Here is a 13339-nt window from a genome sequence, read left to right on the forward strand (position 1 = left end):
CAGGGAGCATATGCAGGGACTGATGTCCCCCACCCCCAGGGTGGGACTCATAGTACTGGGTTGGCCAAAAAAACAAAACTTTTGGCCAACCCAATATTTGTCCAGGGGATTTCAGGACTGGTGAAGACAACTGTCTGTTATATATCTCCTATTTTCCTTCTTTCCAAAGAGAAATATTTGTTGGTATTGTCTGTTCCTTGTTTCTTCTTTGTAAATTGGGTGTCTGTGTCTTTTTGTTTTGTAAGTCTCCAGAAAGAGAGAAGCCGTATGCGGGACCACTTTAGTTGCTGTGTACCACCTGCTGTCACAGGCTGAGCTGTGTCCCCCCATATCAAATGTTGTAGCCTTAACACCCAAGGAGACTCCACTCAGAGGTAGGAACTTTAAAAGAGGGAATTAAGGTTAAGTGAGGTCCTAAGCTGATACGATCAGTCTCGGGCAGCTAACCCTGCTGACACCACAGCTCTCCTTCAGAGCTGTGTGAAATAAACTTCTATTGTTTAAGTCCCAAGTCGGCAATATTTTTTCACACCAGCTGGAAGAGCCTAATATACCTTTGGATGAAGGGACAAGCGTACATCACCCAGAGGTGCTGGATCAGTGACTGCAGGGATCTTTATGTCCTTCTTGGGGAGGGAATAAGTGAATTTTGTCTAAAGGAAGAAAACAGAGCTGACTGGCCACCAGAGAGGCAGATTACCATTAGAACTCTTCAGCCATTAAGATGGTACTTCCACGACCCCTTGAAGATTGGCATGGTCACGTGGCTCCCTTGGCCAATCAGATGTGAGTAGATGTGACCTGGTGTTTGTCTAGGCAGAGTCCCTTAAGAGCTAAAGCATGATGTGCCGACCCCTCTTCCCTCTGCCACAGCATCTGTGATGTTCCAGATGGTAGAGTGTCTGCCAACCTGTGTCCCTGAATACTGACGACACGGAGCAGGGTTCCAGCCAATCCATAATAGTCACGAGCAGGGTGAAAAATGATGTTTACGGTCGTTGAGATTTCGGAGAGTGTTTATTACAGCGGCATAACCTAGTCTATCTCAATTGATGTAATCAATAATATGGGTAGGAAAGATCTCCAAAATGCTCATAGAAAATTTGATTGTGTCATATGATTAATTCAATATATTGGAGCTTGTCCTTCATTAGATAAAGAAGTAGAGCTGATATTGGAGGATGCCCATCCATCACTGCATTGTCCTCTGTCTTCAAAGGTGATGCTGCTGAATGACTATAGGAAGAACATGTTTTAGGTTAATTTGTCAGTAGTGGTAATGGATTCTCTTATAACCATTCACTTTTCTCCACTCAGCTACCTCTAGGAAGGCAAGGGTTATATGTCATCAGAGTCAGTTGGGGCCTCAAATCCAGCATGTCAGTTCCATTCACTTTATGCCTCAATAAATGGGCACCACCAGTTGATAGCAACAAGGCGGAGTCACCAGGGAATCCTCAGGTCCTGTTTAGCTTAAACAGGAACCGGAAGCCAGGAGCACGGGGCAAGGTATGACCACCTACAGATTGCAGACATTTGCAAGGTCAAAGTGTAGTGACCTGAGGAATATCTGTTGTATACCTTTGTGAATAATGAGCTTGCAAGGAAGTTTTACCATGTGCATTGCCAATAAGTTATCAATAAAACTCTTAGCATGTAGACTGGTGTGTTGTTATAATAGGAGTTACGACTAGCTGAACACATTCTGTGGAGTAGACTGCATGGTTGTCTGTTGTATGGTAGGTTGTTTGCTCTCTAACAATGCTTCAGAAAGCAGAAAATTTCAAAGGTGTGTGTGTGTGCTGTGTAAGGTGTGTGTGTGTGTGTGAGACAGAGAGAGACAGACAGAGACAGAGAGAAGAATCTGGAAGAAGGAAACTTTGGGGAAAGATTGCATATGAGGTTGGAGAAGGAAATGGCAATCCACTCCAGTATTCTTGCCTGAGAAATCCCATGGACAAGGGGAGCCTGGCGGGCTACAGTCCATGGGGTCACAAAGAGTCGGACAGGACTGAGTGACTGAGCATGCATGCAGGCATATGAGGTTAGAAGGCAGAATTGTAGTCTTCAGTCAGAGCATTGTCCCTGTCTCCTGGAAGCTGTCTTTGGCCACGTTTTTCTCAATAGTCCTTCTGTGCAGTGTGGCCCTCCCGCCTCTGCCCACAGCTAATTGTCAAAGGGGGCTCTTGACCCAAAGAGCCTCTAGAGGCAGAAGTCATGAGAGATGAAGCTTGGAGTTGAGCTGACCGAGCAGTCTTGCCCCTCTGGAAGGCCTCTGGTGAGAGAGGGAAGAAGAAAGCGAGCTATAGAGGGGAAGGGCTGGAGACAAAGCCTAGAGGGTACAAGGGGCTGGCTTCCTCTAGTCTTGTCCTTGACGAACTCAAAGACAACCCAGCGTCCTTATGCATGAGTTTCCTGTGGCTGCTGTAACAAATGACCACAAACTGAAAGTGAAAGTGAAAGTTGCTCAGTCATGTCTGACTCTTTGTGACCCCAGGAGCTATACAGTCCCTGGAATTCTCCAGGCCAGAATACTGGAGTGGGAAGCCTTTCTCTTCTCCAGGGGATCTTCCCCAACCCAGGGATCAAACCCAGGTCTCCCAACATTGCAGGTGGATTCTTTACCAGCTGAGCCACCAGGGAAGCCCAAGAATACTGGAGTGGGTAGCCTATCCCTTCTCCAGCAGATCTTCCCAACCCAGGAATTGAACCAGGGTCTCCTGCATTGCAGGTGAATTCTTTACCAACTGAGCTATGAGGGAAGCCCACAAACTAAGTGGTTTAAAATAACAGAAATGTAGCCTTTCAGAGTTCTGGAGGCCAGAAGCCCAAGGCCAAGGTGTCAGCTGGGTTGGCTCTCTTCGAGGTCTCTGAGGGAGGGAATCAGTTCAGGCGCCTCTCCTGGCTCCAGGGGATGGGTGGCTGTCCCTGGCAGTCCCTGGCATGGGGCTGTGTCTCGCCAGTCTCTGCCTCTACTGTAACGCACATGCTCTCTGTGTCTCTTCACACTGCCTTCCGTCTGTCTCTTCTCCTCTATTTATTTATTTATTTTTAAAGATTTTTTTTTTTTTGATGTGGACCATTTTTAAAGTCTTTATTGAATTTATTACAATATGGCTTCTGTTTTACGTTTTGTTTTTTTTTTTGCCCCCGAGACATCTGTGACGTCAGTTCCCTGACCAGGGACCGAACCCACACTCCCTGCATTGGGGAAGGCAGATTCTTAAACACTGGACCACAGGGAAGTTCCTTCTCCTCTCTTTATAAGGACACCAGTCATATCGGAGGACGGCTACCCTAATGACCTCATCTTGACTTGATCCATGTCCACCAAGACCCTATTTCCAAATAAGGTTCATTTACAGGTGCTAGGGTTCAGACTTGAATGCATCTTTTGGTTGGAGTGCGGGGGGGGGGGGGGGCACATAATTCAACCCATAATGCCTTGTATTTATCTTTTCCCTTAAGCTTCCTGGACGTGATCTCTGTCTCTTGCAGTGTCACCTGGGTTTGTGGGGGGCGGTGACGGAGGGGGGACCTGAGGCAGACCTTGGGGGCCTGGAGGCAGAGCAGGTATAGGGGAAGAAGCGCTGACATGAGATATAGAACCCCGCCCCCCCCACCTGTGTTGGGAAGGGATGTGTGATCAGGAGCTGAATTAACAGAATAACTCAAAGGAGAGCCGTGTGAGGCTGTCTATCTCTTGGCCCTGCAGAGGTGGACAGACAGGGTTAGAGCTACTGGGACTCTTGCTTTCAGAAGAGAGAGAAGCCCAGCTCAAAACTGCTTAAGTAAAGAAAAGGGAGGTGGGGTTACTGACACGTGTAGCTGGGAAGACAGGGGACACTGTGTATAAACCAGAGTAAAACATAGCCAGTGCTCTGTTATGTGGAAACGTCAAAAAGAGCCAGGAAATATCTTATTATGTCTAGAAATGAGTAATAGCAATAATAATCATTTTAAAAGTGTATATTTGAATACGTTGTTGAATGGCCATTTTTTAAACTGAGTATGACACAACAATGATTACTTCAATTATACATAATATTACAAGGGTCTAAAAAAAGAAGAAAGGTTTTTGCTGAAATAGAAACGGTTTCAGGAAGAGTTAAAATACCAGCTATCATTTGTCTGATGAATTACATTAGATATTTATCATAGGTCTGGAGCTGTAAAGAGTGACTTGAAGTTGGAATTTTTCAGGGCTCGTGATTTGAAACCCAGTTTCAGTGTTACTGGAATTCAAATTATCACCATTCCATGGAAGGCATCCATCAGTCGTCCAGTCTCTAGACAAGGATGAGAATGGTGACAAAATTTAAAGAATGTGGATTCTATTCCCAACTAGTCAAGGTACCTCTTTTTTTGTTCATTCTTTTTTCATTAGAGGTAAGATATTAGAGCAGTGAAATCAGTCTCTTAAATTTATCAACCAAACGACAGTAGGAACTTCAGCTCAGCAAGATAAAGAGCATGGATTTGAAATTTAAGTACTAATCCTATGTTGGGTTAGAACAGGGAGCATGTAGGTGTCCATGCAGTTTCTACCTCATCTTTGGGGTATAAGGAGAAAGTGTTAGACAGTGTGAACGGATGTAGAAAATTATTCTCACAAGAGTGAATGGACATTATTCTAAAATGGTCTAACAAGAAGGTCAAAGTCCTCATCTCCAATTCGTTTTAAATTTCAAGAAAAATGAAAAACAGAAAGAGAGGAAAAGGGAAGAAAGTATGTTGTCCAGTTTGTTGATTCCTCACTGGCCTTTCATGATGATTATGTCATCTGATTAATTAGTAGTTTATTTTTTGAAATATGTGCACATAATAGAATATTCAAGAGTCTTTCAAGAAAATGTCTTTGGGGTAATATAGCTCTACCTATGGAGAAGGCAACGGCACCCCACTCCAGTACTCTTGCCTGGAAAATCCCATGGGCGGAGGAGCCTGGTGGGCTGAAGTCCATGGGTTCGCAAAGAGTCGGACACGACTGAGTGACTTCACTTTCACTTTTCAGTTTCCTGCATTGGAGAAGGAAATGGCAACCCACTCCAGTGTTCTTGCCTAGAGCATCCCAGGGACAGGGGAGCCTGGTGGGCTGCCGTCTATGGGGTCGCACAGAGTTGGATGCGACTTAGCAGCAGCAGCTCTACCTCCCACTCCTGATTCTTTAATTTTTCCTTAAAGGTACCCTTGGTCACTGGTTTCTTGTGTATACGTATACCTGGCAATCTTCTTTGTATTTACTACACGAATGGTAGCATACGAGATAAACTAATTTGAAATTCTTTTCATTGCGGATTGGCACACATGGACCCATGAAGCACTGTGCTTTTCAGCCCCTAAAACTGGAAACGGCACTCTGTCGTGTAGATGCATCGATATTTTTAATTGTCCACTATTTATATATATATATTTTAGGTCTTTTGTTATTAGAAATAATGTTTTGTGTATACATTTATGAGTATGCCTGTAGGATACATTCTCAAGATAAATATGTCAGACCAGGGTCAGTAGGAAAACAGAAACCAGTCCATGTAGTTCTGCTGTTAAAGATTTTAATAAAGGGAGTGAGGGCTTACACATCCTTGGCACACTCAGGTCAGCGAAGATTAAGTAAATGTTAGTGTCTCAGTCATATTCGACTCTTTGCGACCCCATGGACTCTAGCCCGCCAGGCTATGGAATTCTCCAGGCAAGAATACTGGAGTGGGTTGCCATTCCCTTAACTCCAGGGGATCTTCCTGACCCAAGGATTGAACCTGGGTCTCCTGCACTGCAGGCATATTCTTTACTCTCTGAGCCACCAGGGAGCTAAGGTTAGAGAAGATGCAAAAAGCAATCTCAGGTTGAAGCCCTTGAGTGGGTGGTCCTTACAAGCTCACCGTGAAACTGCTGTAAGCTCCCAGAAACCCTCACCAGGGACCTCACACTGTAGTGCAAGGTGGTGGTTCTCAAGAGGCGCCAGGAGCAAGCCTCAGGCACCCTGTCCCCCAGCCTGGTTCCACCTGTGAATGGAAAACAGTGGTGGCCCCTCCCCTTCTCTTATCTGCAAGGGTTTCTCATTGGAGGAGTAAGTCAGAACCTGGGAGGGGCTTCTGGGGGATGTAGCCCCTCCCTTTTCTTTTATGATTCAGAGACGTTGGAAGGTGGTGATGAAGAGTTGACAGCAGACCATCCGGTGTAAGCGATGTGTAATGTAAGCGATGTGTAATGTAAGCGATGTGTAAGGAAGTGCTGGGTTGATGGGTACGTGAACTTTAACACTTTAATCACGACTGCCTAACTGCTGCTCAGAGAGGCTGTACGCATTTACACCTCCAGCCCAGAGCATAGAAGAGTATTTATAAGAATGCCTCTTTCCTTACACTCTTGCCAACACAACAGATTCTAAAAAAGATGTTAACTTTGCTAAGTTGATAATAAAAAATAATATTCTATTGTAGTTTCTAATTTGTATTTTTAAATGATGAGATTATTTTTCATGGTTTTAAAAACCACTTTTTCTTCCCTGGATTGGGAAGATCCGCTGGGAAAGGAAATGGCAACCCACTCCACTATTCTTGCCTGGAGAATTCCATGGACAGAGGAGCCTGGTGGGCTACAGTCCATGGGGTCACAAAGAGTCGGCCAGGACTGAGTGACTAGCACACTTTTTCCCCCTGTGACAAGTCTATTCATATCCTTTGCCCGTTTTTATATTATGCTGTTGCACTTTTTCTTACTGATTTATAGGAGCCTTTTGTCATGGTGCTACAAACATATACCAGTCCTGATTTCTTTTTTGCTGTGCATAAAATTTTAATGTTCTTTATCCAGATTTAAAAGAATTTCCTATTTATAGCTTTTGGATTTTGTGTCATCCATAAAAGTCCTCCCCTATTCTGAGAACATAAGGGACTTTGCCTGAATTTTCTTCAGCAATATTTATGAATTTTTAAAAAAATGTAAATGTTTGACCCACTTGTGATTTATTTTGGTACAACAAGTGTCACAGGGATCTAACTTAATATTTTCCACATGGACTAAAGGAAAGCAGAGAGTTCTAGATTAAGCTGTATTCTTTGTAGAAGTTGTGAATTGCAGACATCCCACCGGCAGGTTTGAGCAGCCCCAGGTCAGGTAGTGCAGGCAGAGGACAGGGAGAGACTTTTTTGGGGTTGGGGCAGAGCTGGAGGCAGAAGTGAGCTCCTCACAGTCACAGCTGGGAGTGAGACTGGCCGAGGATGGGGCTGGTGATGCGAGAGGAAGCAGATGGGTCCACCGGAAGGATGCTCCTCAGCATCAGCCCAAGGTGAAGGAACGGGGCTGTGAACAGACAGCTGCAGTCACTGTGTTTTGGGAAGTCTGGCCGGGTGGGGCACTGAGGGGAGGGCAGATAACACAGCAGGGGAGCCTGAGTGGACGTGCCCTCCCAGCGCCAGGCTGAGCCACCGACTCGGGGCTTCTTCCTCAGGGCTGAGACAGAGGAGCTGCTTGCAGACAAGGGGCACGTTTCAAACCAGGACACTCAGGTGCATCCCTGGAGTCAAGAGTGCAGCATCCTGGGGTGGGGCGGGGGAGGCTGCAGGCCTGGGGTTCTGTTTCTTCTCCAGACTCAGCCCCTGAGCACTTCGCATCAGACCGAGCGTCCTTGTGGGATCCGTGACTCAATAACGAGACTAAATATATTTGATGTGGTGTTTTCGCTGTGCCAGGGTGTAGGTGGGCTTTCCATTCACCATCTCCTTGCATCCTCACCTGTTATCACCTGCTTGTATCCTCACTTGCTAGGCTTCCCAGGTGGCACCGTGGTTAAGAATCCGTCTGCCAATGCAGGAGATGCAAGAGACAGGGGTTCCATCCCTGGGATGGGAAGATCCCCTGGAGGAGGAAATGGCAACCCAGTCCATTATTCCTGCCTGGAGAATCCCACGGACAGAGGGGCCTGGAGGGCTACAGCCCTTGGGGTTGCAGAGTCGGACATGACTGAGCAACTGACAGCACATACGACAATTCTGCTACTACCGGGAAAGCTGAGTGGGATTGGGACAGATTGGGAAACTGAGGCTTAACTCCCTCAACGTCACAGAGATTGAACTTGAGAAGAGTGTCTCTGAGGCCAGAACTGAGCTCTTAACTGCTCTGAAGTTGTGTCTGTGACTCAAGGTCAGCTAATGTTTCTCTCTGCTCTTGGTTATGATTCATGTACATGTATAAAGTGTTCCATTATAATTTAAAATGTACCTAGATATTGGGCTGTATGAGAACGGAATTGCTGACATACAATCCAGTCTGAGCAAGTCAGTGCCTCCATAGGTTTTTAGGAACTTCTTTGGGGCAGTCATCCCCTTCTTCCCGAATTGCCTGTCCCAGCTTCTCACAGATGCCAGTCTTTCCTTCAGAGGAGACAGGGCTTTCGTAAGAGATAAGTTTTATTCTGAAAGCTGGATGGCTGTGTGTCCTTCTGTGCCCTTCACGTCCTCTGCAGGGCACACGAAGCAGCGGTTTGATTATTTTTTCTAGAATATAGGAGGAGAAAAGGTGGCTTTTAAAGCAGTGTTTAGCTTTCACATCCACTCGCTATTTTTGTGCAATTATTTGATAAGAAAACCAAAGTTACAGGATTGACCGTGTTTCTGTGAAAGGGAGTCTCTCAGCAGTCTCTCAGCCCTTTCTCGGCAAACTCTGACCCTCCCTTTCACTAGCAGCGGGCTTCCCGAGGTCTGGAAACCAGGGCTGGCTGCTGGGACACCACCCCCCGGGGGTGGTACAGGGTCCCCCGCTTAGAAGGGCTCTGTGGGGGGGGGTGGTACAGGGTCCCCCGCTCAGAAGGACTCTGTGCTTGGTTTGACACTGTCGCTGTCTTAAAAGTTTTGCATAAGGAACCTGTGTTTCCTTTTACTCATGTTTATTCATTTTTGGTTGCATCGAGTCTTCGTTGTGGTGCACAAGGTCTTTCGTTGCAGTGTGCAGGCTTCTCTCTGGTCGTGGCGCCCTGGCAGTTGTTGTGACCACTCAGGCTTAGATGCCCTGGTGGCACGTGGGATCTTAGTTCCCGGACCAGGGAACAAGCCCGTATCCTCTGCAATGGAAGGCAGATTCTTAACTGCTGGACCACCAGGGAAGTCCCACCTTGCATTTTCTTTCCGCACTGGGTCCTGCAAATTACACACATGTTCCTGCCTGACATGACGTGGTGAGGGGGCTTGCAGAAACCTGGGACAGAATACTTTATTGACCTCCAGTGATGGCCTCATTCTCCCAGGTGCAGGGAGCCAGTCTGCTAAGGTATTATGTGGGCGGCGGCCCGCATCTCTCTACAGGCACCTCTGGAACCTTTCTGCCCTCTGCCCTGCTGTAACCATCCACAACCTGTAATTAAAGTAGCAGGGCTGTTACTGAGAGAGATGGGAGAAACAAGCTTGCAACTAGGACCTTTGCCCCAAACTCGCAGTTGTTTATCCTCCGAGATTCTGTGAGCCTGTCTCCTTGGGGCTCTTTGTATCTTGTGATATATGGTACCTGTCCATTAACACAGGGAGAATTTCCAGGAGGATCCTGTTTCTCCTGACAGCCTGGCACCGACGACAGCACTTAGGTGAGTGGGGTTTCGATCTGGTTCATGTTAAATCATTTTTGGAGGCTCAGGAGATAAAACATAAAACAAACTCGTGCTTGTTGAAGCAGAGATGCCTCCACCGCTGCATCCCACCTGCCCTCCCACCTCCAGGATCCTAGAGAGAAAAGCTCATAAGCTCCTGGCTTAGATCCATGTATGGTCCTTCCAGTGTCAAAACCTAATCTTACTTAGATACCTAAGCATTCCTCAGAGCACAAAAATACAGGAAGAGTGAAAAGTTCTCTATGGTGAAAGGTACCGCGGAATATTGAAACAGTTCAAGGGCACTGTTCAGCGGAACAAAGGAACTGAAGAGAAGAGGCCAGAGGTGTCCCAGGACGGGTTTTTCCAATCTCTGGGATTTAAGGCGTGATGATCTGAGGTGGAGCTGATGTAATAACAGAAATAAAGTAAAAGTGAAGTTGTTCAGTCATGTCCGACTCTTTGCGACCCCATGGACTGTAGCCAACCAGGTTCCTCCATCCATGGAATTTTCCAGGCAAGAGTACTGGAGTGGGTTACCATTTCCTTCTCCAGGGGATCTTCCGGACCCAGGAATCAAACCCAGGTCTCCTGCATTGTGGGCAGACGCTTTACCTTCTGAGCCACTAGGGAAGCCTAAGTGTACAATCAAATGTGATGTGCTTAAACCATCCAGAAAACCTCCCCTCCCCAGGTCCAGGGAAAAACTTGTCTTCCACAGAACTGGTTCCTGGTTCCAAAGTCTGGGGGCTGCTGAGCTAGGATATTTCAGCTTTGACATCCGTATAGATTCTTCAGGTCTTGAGTATCTACTTTTTCAGTCTTGTCATGATATTTCTTCATTTACTTCTTCTAACAACCGCAGAAAGTAAGGTAGCAGGGTACGTTGATCATGTGAATGGACCAATGAATGAGCCTGCCTCACCCCTAACCTTTTAGGCTCCTCCCACTCTGAAGCTGGGCTTGACCACGTGACTTGCTTTGACCATTGGGAAGTAGAAAATGGGGAGACTGTTGTGCTCTGCTCTATCAGTCAGGGTTCTCGGAAGAAATAGAACCAACAGGATGTACATTGGTATGCTGCTGCTGCTGCTGCTAAGTCGCTTCAGTCGTGTCCGACTCTGTGCGACCCCATAGACGGCAGCCCACCAGGCTCCCCCGTCCCTGGGATTCTCCAGGCAAGAACACTGGAGTGGGTTGCCATTTCCTTCTCCAATGCATGAAAGTGAAAAGTGAAAGTGAAGTCGCTCAGTCGTGTCCGACTCCCAGCGACCCCATGGACTGCAGCCCACCAGGCTCCTCTGCCCATGAGATTTTCCAGGCAAGAGTACTGGAGTGGGTTGCCATTGCCTTCTCCAAGCGGAAATTTATCAGAGAAATTGACTTGCGTGGTTACAGCAGCTGAGAAACCCCATTGTCTGTCTCTGCAAACTCGAAAACCAGGGAAGCAGATGGTGTATTTCAGGCTGAGTCCCAAGGCCTGAGACCGGAGCGGTGGTCATGATGGTGGGACAAGGTCAGTCCCAGTCTAAGTCAGAGAGCTGGAGCACCGGGAGAGCCTTTGTCCAAGGTTCGGAGAAGTCGGGTGTCTCAGCTCAAGCAGAGAGAGACAGAATCCACCTTTCCTTTACCTTTTTGTTTTGTTCAGGATCTCAGATGAAGCCCACCTGCCATGGTGAGGACCATCTTCTTTACTCCGTATACTGGTTCCAAAGTGACTCTGTTCTGGAGACACCCTCACAGACGCGTTAGAAGCAATATTTTCCTGGCTCTGTGAGTATCCCTTAGCCAGGTGAGGTGAATACACAAAACCAACCATCACAGGCTATGCTGAAAAAGGCCGCCCTCTCCTCCCAGCCCCGACACTTCCGTCAGCAAACAGTTTCCACCCCTTTTTACTGTTTTCTCATGTATTTCCCTCCATAACTCTAAATAGGATGCTTTTACTGCTGTTTCTTCACTTTCAGCATAGATTACAGTTTTATTACTGTTGAATTTATATTATGAAAATGCAGGACTTAGCTGTGTTGCATGATCATACAATCATCACATGAACATGTTTCCCTTTCTCATATCTCGCCTTAAAATGCTGAACACACTCTGTGTGTGTGTGTGTGTGTGTGTGTGTGTGTGATTCTCTTTTTCTCCACATTCAGGGTTGGATGGGTTTGGAGATCTAGTGTTGTCATAATTTTAGCTGTGTAAATCTTGTTTACAAGTGAGACACATTATATCAGTGATTATATTTCATTTCCTGTGCATTTTTTCACTCCTTCTCCTGGAAATTGTTTTCTTCTCTCTTTTCTGTGTTTCTTCATTTCTCTCTCTCTCTCTCTCTGATCTTATCTTTTCACACTCTCAACCAGTTTTTTCCCCCAACTTTTATTACAATTTTCCATGAGGTCAAACCTCTCAGATAACTTCTCAGATATTTGTTTGGGTAAGCCACTGAGATGTTATGTTTTTTCTCCCTCCCCTCCACTGGTTCATTGAGTTGCAGTTGACATGTCACATTGTGTAAGTTTAAGGTGCACAACATGATGATTTGATACGCCTACATGTGCAAAATGATGCCTGCAAGAGGTTCATTAATACCTCAATCACCTCACATAATTGCTATTTAAGAATGTTATTTATTCTTAATTGGAGGATAATTGCTTTATAATACTGTGTTGGCTTCTGCCATGCATCAGCATGATTCAGCCACAGGTATGTGTATGTCCCCTCCCTCTTGAACCTCCCTCTCACCTCCCACCCCAAAAACGGCGAGAATGTTTAAGATCTACGTTCTTAGCAAATTTCATGTATATACTGTCAAGTGTAGTTGACTGTAGTCATCACGCTGTGCATTAGGGGCCCAGGACTTACTCATAACTGGAAGTTTGTACCCTTTGACCAACTTCTCACTTCCCCCACCCCAGCGAGCCCCTAGCAGCCTCCATCCTTCTCTCGACTTCTGTGAGTTCTGCTTTTTTAGATTCCACATGTAAGTGAGATCAGACGATATTTGTCTTTCTCGGTCTGACTTACTTCATTTAGCATAATGCCATGAAGTTCCATCCATCCGTCCATCCATCCATTTTGTTGCAGAAGGCAGGATGTTTTCTTTTTTAATAGGTGATTAGCAGTCCATGGTGTGTGTGTCTCTCGCATCTTTATCTTTTCATCCATAGACTCTTAGGTTGTTTCCATATCTTGGCCGTTGTGAACAATGCTTCAGTGAAAACGGGGGTGCAGACACCTTATCAAAATACTGATTTGGGGGAATTCCCTTGTGGTTCAGTGGTTAGGACTTGGCACTTTCACTGCTGGGGCCGAGGTTCATTCCCCAGTCAGGGAACTGGGATCCTGAAAACTGTGAGCTTTGAAAATACAGTTTGAAAACTGTATTTTCCAAAAAAAGGATATCAATTCCATTTTCTGTGTATTTATACCCAGAATTAGAATAGCTGGATCATATGATAATTTGAGTTTTAATTTTTGAAGAATCTGCATACTGGGTTACATAATGTACCAACTTAGGTTCCCAGCAACAGCGCACAGGGCCTCCATTTCTACACCCGCGCCAGCGCCCTTCTAGGAGTCTTACAGTTTCAGCTCTAGATTTAAATCTTTAAAATCCATTTTGAGTTAATTGTTATAAGTGGAAAAAGATAGAGATTCAATTTCTTTCTTCTGCTTGGGATTATCCAGTTTTCCCAACACCATTTGTTGAAGGAACTATCCTTTCCTCATCAGTGTTCTTGGTTTCCATGTTGA

The 13339-nt window shown here is 46.0% G+C and overlaps 1 long non-coding RNA gene across 1 annotated transcript in view; it reads left to right on the forward strand.

Moving 5' to 3' along the window:
- Positions 1-3428: 3428 nt before the first annotated feature.
- LOC133233760 (uncharacterized) overlaps positions 3429-13339 on the forward strand; it is a 44759-nt gene continuing 34848 nt past the window's right edge. The window contains exons 1-2 of the long non-coding RNA XR_009731835.1: positions 3429-4353; positions 11229-11353. This is a non-coding gene — a long non-coding RNA (uncharacterized LOC133233760). The remainder of the gene's footprint in view (positions 4354-11228; positions 11354-13339) is intronic.

Source organism: Bos javanicus, chromosome 20 (genome assembly GCF_032452875.1).
Source record: "Bos javanicus breed banteng chromosome 20, ARS-OSU_banteng_1.0, whole genome shotgun sequence".
NCBI classification, from domain to species: Eukaryota; Metazoa; Chordata; class Mammalia; order Artiodactyla; family Bovidae; genus Bos; species Bos javanicus.